At 36.8% G+C, this 13,184-nt stretch overlaps 1 protein-coding gene across 4 annotated transcripts in view; it reads left to right on the forward strand.

The window, feature by feature from the left end:
* ARHGAP28 (Rho GTPase activating protein 28) overlaps window positions 1-13,184 on the forward strand; it is an 83,580-nt gene that overhangs the window by 41,322 nt on the left and 29,074 nt on the right. The window contains exon 1 of one of the 4 annotated variants that reach the window (XM_072411411.1): window positions 2,414-2,877. The exons of the other annotated variants lie outside the window; for them this stretch is intronic. The gene's annotated coding sequence lies outside the window, so the exon portion shown is untranslated. Of the gene's footprint in view, window positions 1-2,413; window positions 2,878-13,184 lie in introns of those variants that run through there. 4 annotated transcript variants of the gene reach the window in all.

Consider the following 13,184-nt stretch of genomic DNA (forward strand, 5'->3'; position numbering starts at 1 on the left):
CACAGGTAAGTAAAAAAATATGCCCCTGTACCTCTGCATTCGGACCATAAGACGCACCCTGATTTTCCCCCCACTTTAGGAGGAAAAAAAGTGCGTCTTATGGTCCGAAAAATACGGTACTTTGTGAAGAATGCTAATTGTTTGGATGTAAAGTTGATCTTTTGGTTTCAGTAGTATCGGTCACACATCTGATACAAGTACGAAATGAACTGTGTGACAAGCTGTGCAGCAATTATCCGGTCACCTGAGCTGCTGCTTTATTCTTGTCAGTAATTCAGATTGAATTAAAGCGGTAAAAGAACTAAAATTACAAACATGCAGCTATTTATTGCAGAAGGAACAGGCTAATAAACAATAAAACAAACTTACCTGCAGGTTTGCAATCTTCTGTTGAATGTACACTGAGCCGTGCATGCACATTGTACAGTCTTGGGATACCTGGTTGCCGGGAACGAATGAACTCCCATTATCACGTGTGGAACTTATGTCACTCCAGCTTGGCCAATCAAGATGGCCAAAGACCTGAACCTTTAAGAGGACCAGGTGAAGCTGTTGGCTCTGGCAATGGAGGAGGAGGTTAGTTATGCTTTAAAAAGGAGAATCAAAACACCAACCAGACGTCAAATTTATAAAACCAATTAATTTAAAAGGCAGCTTTTCTAATCTCTTAGTGAAAGGTCTGATGTAACAGTGAATGAGCTAAAGAACTTTGATAGTGACACATGCTTTTAGGCTTGGCTACAGCAGCTAAGCAATCAAATTTATATTTTACAACAAACTGATCCTTAAACTGTTAGTTATATTTACTATAAACACAGATAACAGGACCATCATTGTTCAGAGTAATTTTTCTAAGCTTTTTGATCCTATTTTAATGAAAACCATGTAGCAGCATGCACGGTAATCACGTTTCCTTATAAATACTGCTAATAAGTGAGTGTATCCTGAATACAACAATATAGTCAGTGTGTTAATTTTGTTATAGTGTAAATATATCTAAATCTGGCTTATCTAATGTCTATAAATATAATAAAGCATGCTAGCTTAAAAAACATTCTATGCCAAAACATTTGAAAAACATCCTTGCAGCAACCATACAAACCCCTAACATACAAACCCAAGGAAATCATGGGCCATACTGACAGGAAGAACTTCCTATTTGCCAGTCAGATAGATAATAATTAGAATATGTTTAGTGGCAAGTTCCAGTGCTATGTAGAAAAGTTTGAGCTTTCCTATTCATAGTGGTTAGGATTTGTTTTTTGACAGGAGGGTTTTAAAGGCTTTGAATGCCTGTGCAGAAACCTTTTGAAGCAACCTTTTTTTTAACCGAAACTGCAAACTTGTATTCTTTGAATATGCAGTAAGGCTAAATGAAAATATTCAATACCATCATGATATTTGTGTTGTGGCAATGCATGGTAAAATTCACTTTTTACTATGCTCTACGGCAACGCATATCAACAAATGGTACTGTATGCGTTTCAGTGGCATTAATTCAAAATAGCACTCTAATGTACACATACAGTAGCAGGGAACACATTTACCTTACAGTACACTATAACACACATACCATGCATTAATGGCGTTGCTCTACTACGCAGTTTTTCATGTTTCATGACAAGGATCAACAGGTTCTTGCAGGCTTGTGGGCCCTAATATTGCGCAGAATGTTTTCTCCACATATTTAACAAGGAAATATGATCTATTTTATTAACTTGGGTACAAGGCTAAATGCCCATTTCTGGAGCCTATAGAGCACACAGACTTTAATGTCAAAAGAAAATCTTTCTCCTAGGATTACTTCTTTTCCATAGATCATTCCTTGTTTTACTGGTCCACCCCAACTTAGAATATTGTGACATTGTGCAAATAAGTTTGTTTGAGATTCCTTTATCTTTAGTTTTCTAGTGGTTAATATATTCCTTCTGCTACACATTACTTCTAGTGGCATATTACATTAATGGAAACATTTACTACCAGTAGCCTATAACTAGACAATGTGTGTGCTGGTATTTTAATATGAGATACCTAACATTTAATTGATAAATGCCATGCTATATTTAATCCCAAAGTGTTATTTGTAAATGCTGTAATTAATTCACAGTCTGATGTTTCATTTCTAGAACACATAATCATGTGATCATAATGCAAGTCAGGTTCAACCCACATATCATTTGGATTGGTGGAGTTTTAGAACATAAAATAGGTTAGTTTGCTTTGGAGTGAAGCAATTTTGTAAATGACTTCTGAGCTGTATGCTTTCCATGTAAACTCCCCTGAAGCAAAAAAAAAAAAAAAAAACTATCATAAAGAGATCATTCTTCCTCTGTGTGCTGTCAGTGCAGCATTGCTTCTGGTTTTCTGCAGAAATGACCCCAGCAAGTGCACACTAGGATGTCTTACAGCTTACTTTTTAATGAGCTCCTTTGTTTTACTTTTGGGACAGAAGGTACATGGATGTCTATTTCTGATTGTCTTCAGGTTGATGGAACAAAAATGGGCTTTTAATTAGAGTTTAATCCTGTTGCTTACTAAACAGATGAAAGGCTTAGCTCTGCTACAAACAGGAAAACACTACAAACATTTGTGCTACAGCCTATAACTCCTTAAATAGTAACAAAGCATGTTTTGTATTGTTCTACATAGAGAGTTGTTCACATTTTCATTGTTTTGGTGTACTGAGAGTCCCCCATCTGCAAAGCTTCCACTCCCTTTATCAGTTCCTTTGGATTTCTTCACTGATAATTCCTCCTAGGCTATTTTATCACCAGGAAGGCAAAAGGACACCATTAAAAGGACCTATTTTTAGCAGCTCCAGACTCACCATTTTCTTTCACTGAGTTAAATATTTCAAGATCCATTGAAAATGTAAAGGTACGTACTTTAGAAAAATAGTTTTCTTTTGTTGTATGTTGTTCACATTGTCTATTGCTGCTTTCACATTATCACACAGGAACTACTGTAATCACTAATCTTAGACAAGCAATGTAAAGCCTACAAACAGGTAATTGTGTTTTTCTGAGTTTATTGTCCATTAAAAAATAAATCATTCTTATGTTTTAGGACAATAAACACATAACAGAAAAATGTTTTTTGTTTTTTTGTATTCCATTTTTCTGCTTAAAGGAGATACTAGTTCAAAACTGGGATACACTATTGAAGAACAGCTACACTTTAGACAAAGTGCAGTTATTATATTTGCCCCCTAATCTGACCTAAACTAACCCCCATCTCCACAGATGCATGCTTGCCAAGATGTAACAGCTGCAGTTCCACTATTTGTTTACATCAAGGGCTGCAAGTTTTCTCTACTCAGTGCATTATAGCCCATTGATTTCTATGGGGCTGTTTCCTGCTCGGAAAGGGACATCTGTTAATGGGTAGTGGACTTAGTTTAGGTCAAGGGAAGGGAGGAAACAGGATAACTGAACTTTGTCTTAAAGTGCACTTATCCTTTAAAGGTATCCTGTAATGTTTTCCTCCGCACATCAGCAGTAATACTCCAGGCTAATCTTATTTTTGGTCATGTTCATGGAAATCTAAGGTGTGTGAACCTGCCTGCTGCAACACATGGCTGAGCCTTGCACCAGATCTAGGTGCAAGTTTATGTGCAGATTAAGTGCAGATGTGCAAACCAGCCATAGAAACATATGAGGATTTGGTGTGTATGGTTATTGATGCATGACCCATTAAATATCTCCAAAGCAGGATTGAAAGTAGGTATTAGGCTATACTGAGAAGCTAAAGATCTCTTATATGATACTGAAATATATCAGCTCAGTAGTAATCTAGAAAACTCTGTTTATATTAAAAGTGAAATTTCCTTTAGAGAGATGTAGTAGCTGCTATTGCATGTCACTAACAAATATATATATCATAATTATATCTGCCTATTTGTTCTGGGTCATTCAAAGTAATATAGTGAGTATGGGTAGCCTAGCCATTAGCTAGTTGTCGTACAGACATTCAGGTATCATTTGAGCAGCAATGGTGACCTCCATATGTCTTCAAAATGTTTACCTTAAAGCTAAACTCCAGGCAAATGCTTATATACATGAAATGAAACGAATCTTTCATCTGCTGAAGGATTTGTATTGTAACCTATATGATTCAATATCAGTATAGAAAACTAAACTATATTAATATTTGGATTTGATTAAGTAAAGGGATGAGACATAAATTGGGCAGTAATTGGAATAAATTTCAATTGTTCTATCCCATTTAGTACAGAACACATCTCTGTCCAGTAGGGCAGAATACCTGTTTTCTCTGCTGCAGTTAAGTATCACCTACAGGTCTTGCCCCTCTCCCAGCCTGTGACTGAACAGTAAAAGGAGAAGAAACCCACTGATACCATCTTTCTAGAGTAGGTAATGGGACCCGCTACAAGTACCAAACATTGTTTTAGGTACAGATACAGCTCAGCTCATTTTACAGCTCATTTTAAAAATATCTATAGTGCAGAAAGTATATATAATGGTCAGACAGATATATTACACTAATTACTACTTTTAATGCCAGCCCAAATAAAGAGCTTACTAACTGACAATTGCATATGGTACACCAGTAGCAAAACACAAGCTATTCTAGGGAAACATGCAGTTATTGAAAAGAAGAAAGAAAAAGAACCACACTTTATGTGAAAATGGCTAAAGCATGCTTTTTTATGCAAATATACCAACAACATACAGTGGAGATGCAATTATGACAGCCTGCTATCTCCAAAATCACTTGCCAGGAAAGCAATAAAGAAAAAATCTTATAAGCTATGGAATGTAAGCTTGACCTCAAACACAATAAAATCTTTGAAAGTAAAGCATACGTACACGTTCCTAAAGAAAAATGTGCAAAATTCAAACCTTCTGCTAAAGAATTGTCAGTTACTGAATTCTTCATCTAGACACCGGTAGGGTAACATTCTGAACAGTAACCTGAACAAGAAACTACTCCATTACTTTAGAAGAAGGCACATTCAATTCATGTAACTGAAATTGGTGTGATTTATTCTCTGAAAAAGAAAAGAAGCTAAACTATTTGCACCCTCAGTCAGGAAATCTGTTAGATCCATTAGAAAATCACTGCTAGGTGCTTGTCATATATACAGTAGGCACTTTAGCTTGAGCCAGCAACATGGAAGTAAATGCAAAAGCTTCCGGAATTCATGAGAAACAAATCTAGAAACATTCAATAGACAATGGACAGTACAGGCAAGCAGTAGGGGTACAAAATTATTGCCAAAACTAAGCATTGATGTCAGACACCATTACAGCTGAAACCCTGTAGAACAAAATTTGATTGTATTTTTATACTGTGAAACATAAAGGATGATAGTGGATGTTATAACAAAACCAACACCAATGCCAAAATGAAAAGAACCCTGAAAACAGACAGAACATTTCTGAGAAGAAGTTGTTGGGTGCTGTTTACAGAGACTCAGGGATTACAACAACCATTATTATTAGTTATATTGTTAGTAGTAGTTCCTCCATTAGATATTGGTGTTATGGTTTATGCTGGTTTATTGTAGTGTTCTTCTAGTCGAGCTACATGGTTATGATGGTTTTTTGATTGGTAAAAGTCCTATCTGCAGAAGATTTTCAATAGAAAGTACTGTCCTGTAATATATGTATTTTGAATAATATACAGAATGCACAGGTTGTCATTATTGTATTTAGTAACTTATTATTGATCTTGATTTTTTTTATTTTTGAAAATACCTGGGACATGGCAACTCTAAAGCCCCTCTGATTCCTGGATTTGTAGCTTCAAAGGTAAACAACATTTTTGTTTAATGTACTCCAAAGAAAGACCAGGTTCCGGGTCTGCCAGGCTACGTTTTGAGAGAAGCAGTCATTCTATTTGGCATGGATAAGCAATATTACAAACCTCTCTCATAAGACAACAGTATGAAACATTGATTTATTTATTCAATGCTTCCGTGCTATCTGAAACTTCTCAATACACACTTTGTTTCATGATAAAGGACTCTTTTTTCATTGTTAGAAATATACAGTATATATACATTAGCAACTTGTCTAACTGGTCTATTCTTGGAACATGACCCAAGTGTCACTTTTGTGTTTTTCCTTTTCTTCCTGATTGTTGGCATTTTTTAAGTTTTATTCATCACTACCTGTCAGGTTTGGCAGCTTGTCAGTTATGAAACTCACATTTTAAAAGTTCCTCTTTTTATATACTGTCTGTATTTTATGTATGTCTTAATCTGGCGTATTACATTGTTTAGATTGTTAGTTTTGTAAATTGCACACACTGCCAAATCTAGCAATTGAAGTCTAAACAGCATAACTTTATGAAAAACAGCACAAATGTTAGTTTCTTTTCAGGAACTTGCCAGTGGAAAAAAAGCACTTAACCTGACCCCTATCATTCTATGAAGCAGGCATTCTGAATCAGCGTTCCCTGGAGTCCTAGAATTCCCCCAGATGTAGCTAGGAGTTCCTTAAATTTGGCTGGTTAACCTTTCATTTGATGGTGACCTTTTAGTTTATGGCAAATGCCACTTGACAGTGTCAGCAAAAAAATACATGTTCTTTTGAAATAAAATTAGGTAATATTTAATTAATAAATGTTCTTTTTAGCTTATTTTTATCTATAAGGGTGGTATTCTGACCATAACTGTAATGGGACAATGTCTACTGACCACCAGTGTAAGATTTATTCATTTATTGGCCTCCTATGGTTTTAACATGGGTTCCCCAAGACTTAGAAGACATTTCAAGGGTTCTTCATGAGTTAAAAAGTTGAAAAAACTGCTTTAGTAACTCCCTGTTTTGCCTGTTGCTGAACCCATTCATTACACTGAATAAGGCCGTGCACAATAAACAGATAAAAAGGCAGCACTGTATTTAGCAGTGTGTTGACAAAACTTACTGCAGCACAAAGCATAAGAAGGAACATCAAGGTGTTTTAGCATATTGCACACTTTGTGAGGCCCAGTGAACATCACTGCACAGCGCATAGTGTAAGCTCTTCTGGGCAGAGTCCTCTCCTCCTGTGTCATTGTCTGTATATCTCTGTTTAATAATAATAATAATAATATTAGTAATTTTAAAGTTATTACCTTGTCATCTTAAAGGAAAATTTTTAACCGCTTTAACATTTAAAACCAACACTTACTACCTATTGGGCTCTATTCATAAAATAGGGAATTCCCTTAGACATATCCTTGGTGGGAATCATTTACTGCTATTGAAATGTATGAACCTGGAATATTCCCACCAGGGAGTGTTTGAGGGAATGTCAGATTATTTGTTTTATAAACAGAGCCCTTTGTTTTGTAATATCTAAGGTGCATTGTTGTTGAAGAACCCTTGGGTCTGCCATTAAAGTTCAAAATTGTTTTCTTTTTTTTTTTTTCTTTTTTTGTAGTAGTAGGTGGGGATCACTTTTACCTTTATCCTGACAAACAAGTTGTTATTCTGTGAGCAAACAAAGAGAAACAAAGTTCTGTAAACCTCCGCATACAGAGCATTTACCTAAATTTACAAATAAATCATCCAATTTGAGCCCAAACCTTCCTTAGGTTTGTATTGGTGTCCACTTATTCCCTGGTCCTGGGCAGACAGGATGTGATAATCTTGCCAAAAAATATAGAAAAGTGTAGCCACAGAGAGTAACCCTTCTGAGCATTGTTTTTATTTTAAATAAAGAAACATTTAGTCTGAAGTTGGCCTTTACATATGTCATTGTGCAGCCAGTAAAAACTGACTTCAAAGACTGTAACCACATATAATCACAGTGTACCTGCACATACCAAGGTTACCCAATCTCTCACCGCTGAACGTCTTAATAGTACAAATATGTCATTGTAGTTTTGAATCTTTACATTCAGCATATTTAAGTACAAGCTGATGAAAGCTTATAAATCAGATCGGTTTTGAATGCATTTGAAATCCATAACACCTGAACTCTAGAATTCTATCTCAAAGCTTGTTGAAATCATATAAATACAGCAGTGATTTAAAATGTTCGTCTGTCAATATTTCACATTATTACATGTGTAACTGGCTAGACTGGAGGGTTACAAAACCCTTTGATAAATAATTAAATACCGTAATTAGAATTATGATTGTGTCTGTGATAAATTCACATTCACGGAAGATAAGAGGTGTGGTTGTATTTGCAATAAACAAACTTTGATGATTAGTGGTCATGTTACTTTGAAGACAAAACCAAAGAGCAATAGATCTGCTTAGTTGAGGTACCTTAGAACTTTAGGATCACATTATTACAGATGACATTTTATTCTTAAAGGACACCTACCATAATGTTATATTAATCAAACTAACTCTAATATTGTATAACAGGTACCGTAGGGTTCTTGTTCCTAAATTCCTAGATGAGTGTTGCTGGCAATAATCTTTACAATGATAGCTGAACTATTGAGTATACACTCACAGCATCATTCTGTTCTATGGGGAGGGAAGGGGGATAGACGAGTGATTAGCACCCTCCTGTGCTCTCCAACAGTTGTTGTCACTGAGTTGAATCATCCGTGCTTCCGCTGTCCTCATGTGAAAGGCCCAGTGGTTGGCTGTTCATACTTGTATGATATAATAAAGTATATGTTTATGTGTCGAAACATGTGCATTATTGCTACCCACATCACATGCATTTGTGCACTGAGTTGTCTTTCCTTTATCAATAGCACCAAAAACACACCTTACCAGCATACTGCAGCACAAGACATGGCAATCCATGACACACATCTGGGTGTTACTGAGTATTGTGCTTTCAAAGCCACAGCATGCAGGATTTTTCTGTATGTTTTGGTGTGAAATGCAAAGCAAAGTGCCAAACATGAATGGCAACATGCATGCTTTTTCAGAAACACATTACTCAGCCTCAGTGTGAACCCAGCCTAAGGTGAACCCATAGCTGTACCCAAAGAGATTCTGTCTACTTTTCTTCTGTAATAAAAACAGGTTATTCAAATCAGGTTATTGATTAATTTAACATGAATACAATTTTGTAGCTGTATAACATAATTATGGGATAGCTAGTAACCAAATTAAATCAAAGATTTTCCATTTTATGATAACTTCAAGTATATCATTCCTAGGTCTAGCCTAATAATACCAATAAATGGTAGTTTGAGTTTGTATTTTATGCATGTATGTTAATTTTATTGACTGTGACATGATTCAGGTATACATTTACATTAAATGCAGAAATGTCCTTTTCCACAGCCTAGCATATTGATTACAAAGCCATACTACTTTTTTTTTCATTTTTTGCATTATAAATGGCACCCATACTGTACCAGAAGTATTATATTAAGTATCTGAATACATTTACATAATACATGTTGTACAGTTGTTTATCTTAGTTATCTTGAAAAAAACTAACATTCCTCAAATGTTTAAATGTTTTTGTAAATTGCTTTAATTACTCTAAGTAAACAAACATGTAAGTCATGTTTTACCAGAAACTACTGTCTGATAGAGGATAATTATCAGGCCATTGATAAGTAATTTTGTTCTCATTATGGGTCCATACTTTTCATGTGAAGCTGACTTCAGGCCTTATCTTCATCAGTAACTAAAGCTGCATACACACCTGCAATTTTTCTCGTTGGAAAGGATCTTTCACGATCCTTTCCAACGAGAAAAGACTGCACGATGCATGAACGATGCTGTACATACAGCACCGTTCATGCTCTATGGAGAGGGGAGGGGGAGAGCGACGGAGCGGCACCCTGCTGCGCGCTCTCCCCTTCCCTTTCATTAGGATCGGTCGTCGTCCATCGTCCATGGATCCGCCAGGACGGTCGTCGGACGATGGACGACGACCGACTGTACACACGGCAGATTTTCGCCCGATAATTGGCCGATACCGATGATCGGGCGAGAAAAATTTGCCGTGTGTACGCAGCTTTACTGCTAATGCTTTCAGGGAATGATAGTGGAAAGCCATTGGTGGGAACCATGATGGTTGTGGGCAGAACAGCCCCATTCTAAGCACTTTTATATAAATAATGATATAATTTCAGCTACAAAACAGTATAAATGCCATACCTAGTGACCATAGCACCCTAGGCCTTGTGAGAAATACAGCCCTGATTATGGCACAGAATACAATTTTTTTAAATAATTGGGGGTTGATTTACTTACACAATGTACAATGTTGTCACTTGTGACCTTGTGGTTGTTCTATAAAAATTTGAGGGAGAACCCAGAAAGAACAGCATACAGCAGTACCCAGGTTGTTACTGACCGAGAAAAGGCATCTGGACAGTGGCATTGATCCAATGTAATCCAAGCCCTGTCTCCTTCTTTAAAATAAAGAAAAACAATCCAAGGTACAATTCAGCTTAAACTCATGTACGTAAGTGTTTTCAAAGTATATAGTAAAGTACAGAACTAAATGTGTTTCTTTCAAATTTAGAGAACTTGATTTGGTCAAATGAAGTATTATGTGCTCCAGAATTGTTTCTGCTGTCAAAGCATTTAGTGACTTAGAAGCATCTGAAAATCCTCATTCCTTCGTTTGCAAACTTTCCAACAGATATTAAATAATAAAACACACATTGCAGGGAACAATGGTTTCTGTATGTTCTTTATTTGTCTTGAGCACAGACAAGAGAAATAAAATGCGTAAAGTGGTCCCAGTGCATAAAAAAAGACTCAATCTGCAGTCACTTTTAGTTCAAGACCACCCACTGTTGTCCCTCATGGGGATGGCACCTTATTGTCAGGCAGTTTCCTATATGAATTGTGACTGCTATTCATCAGTATTAGCTACCGGCATTGCTTTATGTATTGCTGAAATGTCTCTGTGCCTTTATAGCTTTTTACAAAACATCAACGTTTTCATATTTTTGTATGTTCCACCAATGTTCCGCAATGCTAACACAAATTTAATGGGAAGCAGATGTTTTAAACAGCTCTACCTAGTATTTAAAAGCTCTGGAGGTTGCATTCCTGGTTGATTATGCAAGGAAATAAGTAAGTGGATAAGGAAATGAGCTGCAGAGCTTGTTCCTCTATGCAGATTTGATTATCCAGGCATGGGTTATGCCTGATACAATGGCCTAAGGCATTTTCAAATTAATGCAGCAATTTTCTAGTTTTATAAATACATATGTGGCTTACAAAATAAATTGTTTTACAAAAATGTCATCTCTATATATTAAATTTAAATTAAGTGTTGTGTTTGTTAGAAATCTTTACAGTTTCAAAGTCAAATACAAGGGCTCCTGGCTGTCTTGCTAACCAATTGGGTTTGTTCAGAAAAGTATTTGGACCGGAAAAGTCATTGCAATGTTCCGATATTCTGATCAATTTACTTGTTATAGGTCACTAAATCAAATTATTGATGCAACATGGTCAGCATGTCAGCCAAGCAACATTTATTTATTTATTTTTTTTCTGTCATTACTTTTTTTTCTTTAAAAATCCTTCACACTTTTACAATGCCAGTGTTATGATTCACTACAAAAATGGTCCTTCACTGTTCTCTCTTTACTGCCTCATTTGTCCCTATGTGTAATCTGTACTGAACAGATGTAAAGGCTGCCTTTATTGACCCCTTTTTCTGAAAGTACCAGTTCCCTTGCAGTAATCTAAAACCCATGGCTTTCATACTGAAATAGAACAAGTATTCAGATCAGTACTTCTGTCTTTACTGATCTGTATACTTAGATTTGTATACTGATCTGTATACAGGATCAGTGATGCAGAAATTGATATTGCTGTTATGGATTCAGCATAGCTGAAATAGTATTTATCTATCTGTCAGTCTGTAGTATCTATCTATTTTTCTGTCTGTCTCTATTACTATGTATATGCCAAGCACTTAACATATCAAGGAGTAATGTAAATCTTACGAAAAAATTTGTAGATATACCCCCTTTTGCAATTTTACCACTCTACATATAATTTAGATCTCAGAACACTGATGTGCAGGTTGCAGACCAGTTTGGCAGCTTAGTACATATTGGCTGGCTGAATGCAAAACTGCCCCTTATGCCCCATAAACCTCTATGAGCTGTCAGTACATTGGTTCATGCCTTTGCAGATGAGAGCAGGTAGCCTCAGTACATTATTCCTAGCTCATGGGAAGAAAATGTGATACCTGCTCATCTCAGTCTATATTCTGAAGTAGAGGAGGTCAGTAGAAACCCCTCCATGCACATGAATAATATTTGTAGACTTACAGATGTTCCCAGTTCTGGTTGTTGTGCTGTTCTCTAGGACAGTGGTCCCCAACTCCCATACAATGGACTAGTGCGGGTCTGTGGCAGGTGAGTTGGGGGGGGGGGGGGCGCAAATGACAGGAGGCAAAAGCTCCAGAGTCCTATGAGAAAATCCTATTTTCGGAATGCGTACTACTGTCTGTGTGCACATCTCTCTCATCTTTTTGAGATCAGGCTTTAGTGTGAGCTTCCCGAGAGTCGAGAGTCGTCTTGCTCTATGTACCTCGGAGAGCAGCTTTTTGGCTCACCACCCACCTTGCACTTTGTAATAATCCCCCCCCCCTTGTAGAGCAGCAGCATGAGAGCTATGTCTGTGTCCATGCTGCTGTCATTATCCCAATATATAAACCCTCATATCTCCTACACTAATTGTTCTAGAAACATGAAATTTTCAGGGTACACAGGGGACACTGAGAGCTGATATTAAACTTAATTTCCTAATTAATCCTAAAAAGAATCAGGGATCTTTTCTCATTAAAGTGGATCTAAAGTGAAAATGAAAAAAAAATGACACCTTTACTTGCACAGATCCGTGATATATGCCACTGCATTTGTCAATAAAAAAAAAATCTGGCAACTTACCTTCTTTGAACCCCAATTTCTCTTTAACAGTAGAGAAAAGGAAAATGTAAGATAAGTGGGGGACTCCTATGGCTACTCCCCCCCCACGAAAACGTTATCACTCCTATCATACCAAGGTGCCCTGTCACATATAAATGCCTTTATGTTCTTTGAACCCTAATTTCTCCTGAAAGGGGAGCTGTAGGTATATTAAAATGCGGGTGCAAGTGGGGGACTCTTGTGGCTAACTACCACTAAAATTGTATTGCTGAGTTGCCATCACATCACAGCGGTAGCTCCAGCCGCCCTGCTTACACCGCTCTAAAACTAGTGACACTGTGACAGCAGCAGCGCAACCAGCGGGAGCGCGGGCGGCTCTCCTTACACTGCTTACACAGGAACT

The sequence above is a fragment of the Pyxicephalus adspersus genome, chromosome 5, assembly GCF_032062135.1.
Source record: "Pyxicephalus adspersus chromosome 5, UCB_Pads_2.0, whole genome shotgun sequence".
Lineage (NCBI taxonomy): Eukaryota > Metazoa > Chordata > Amphibia > Anura > Pyxicephalidae > Pyxicephalus > Pyxicephalus adspersus.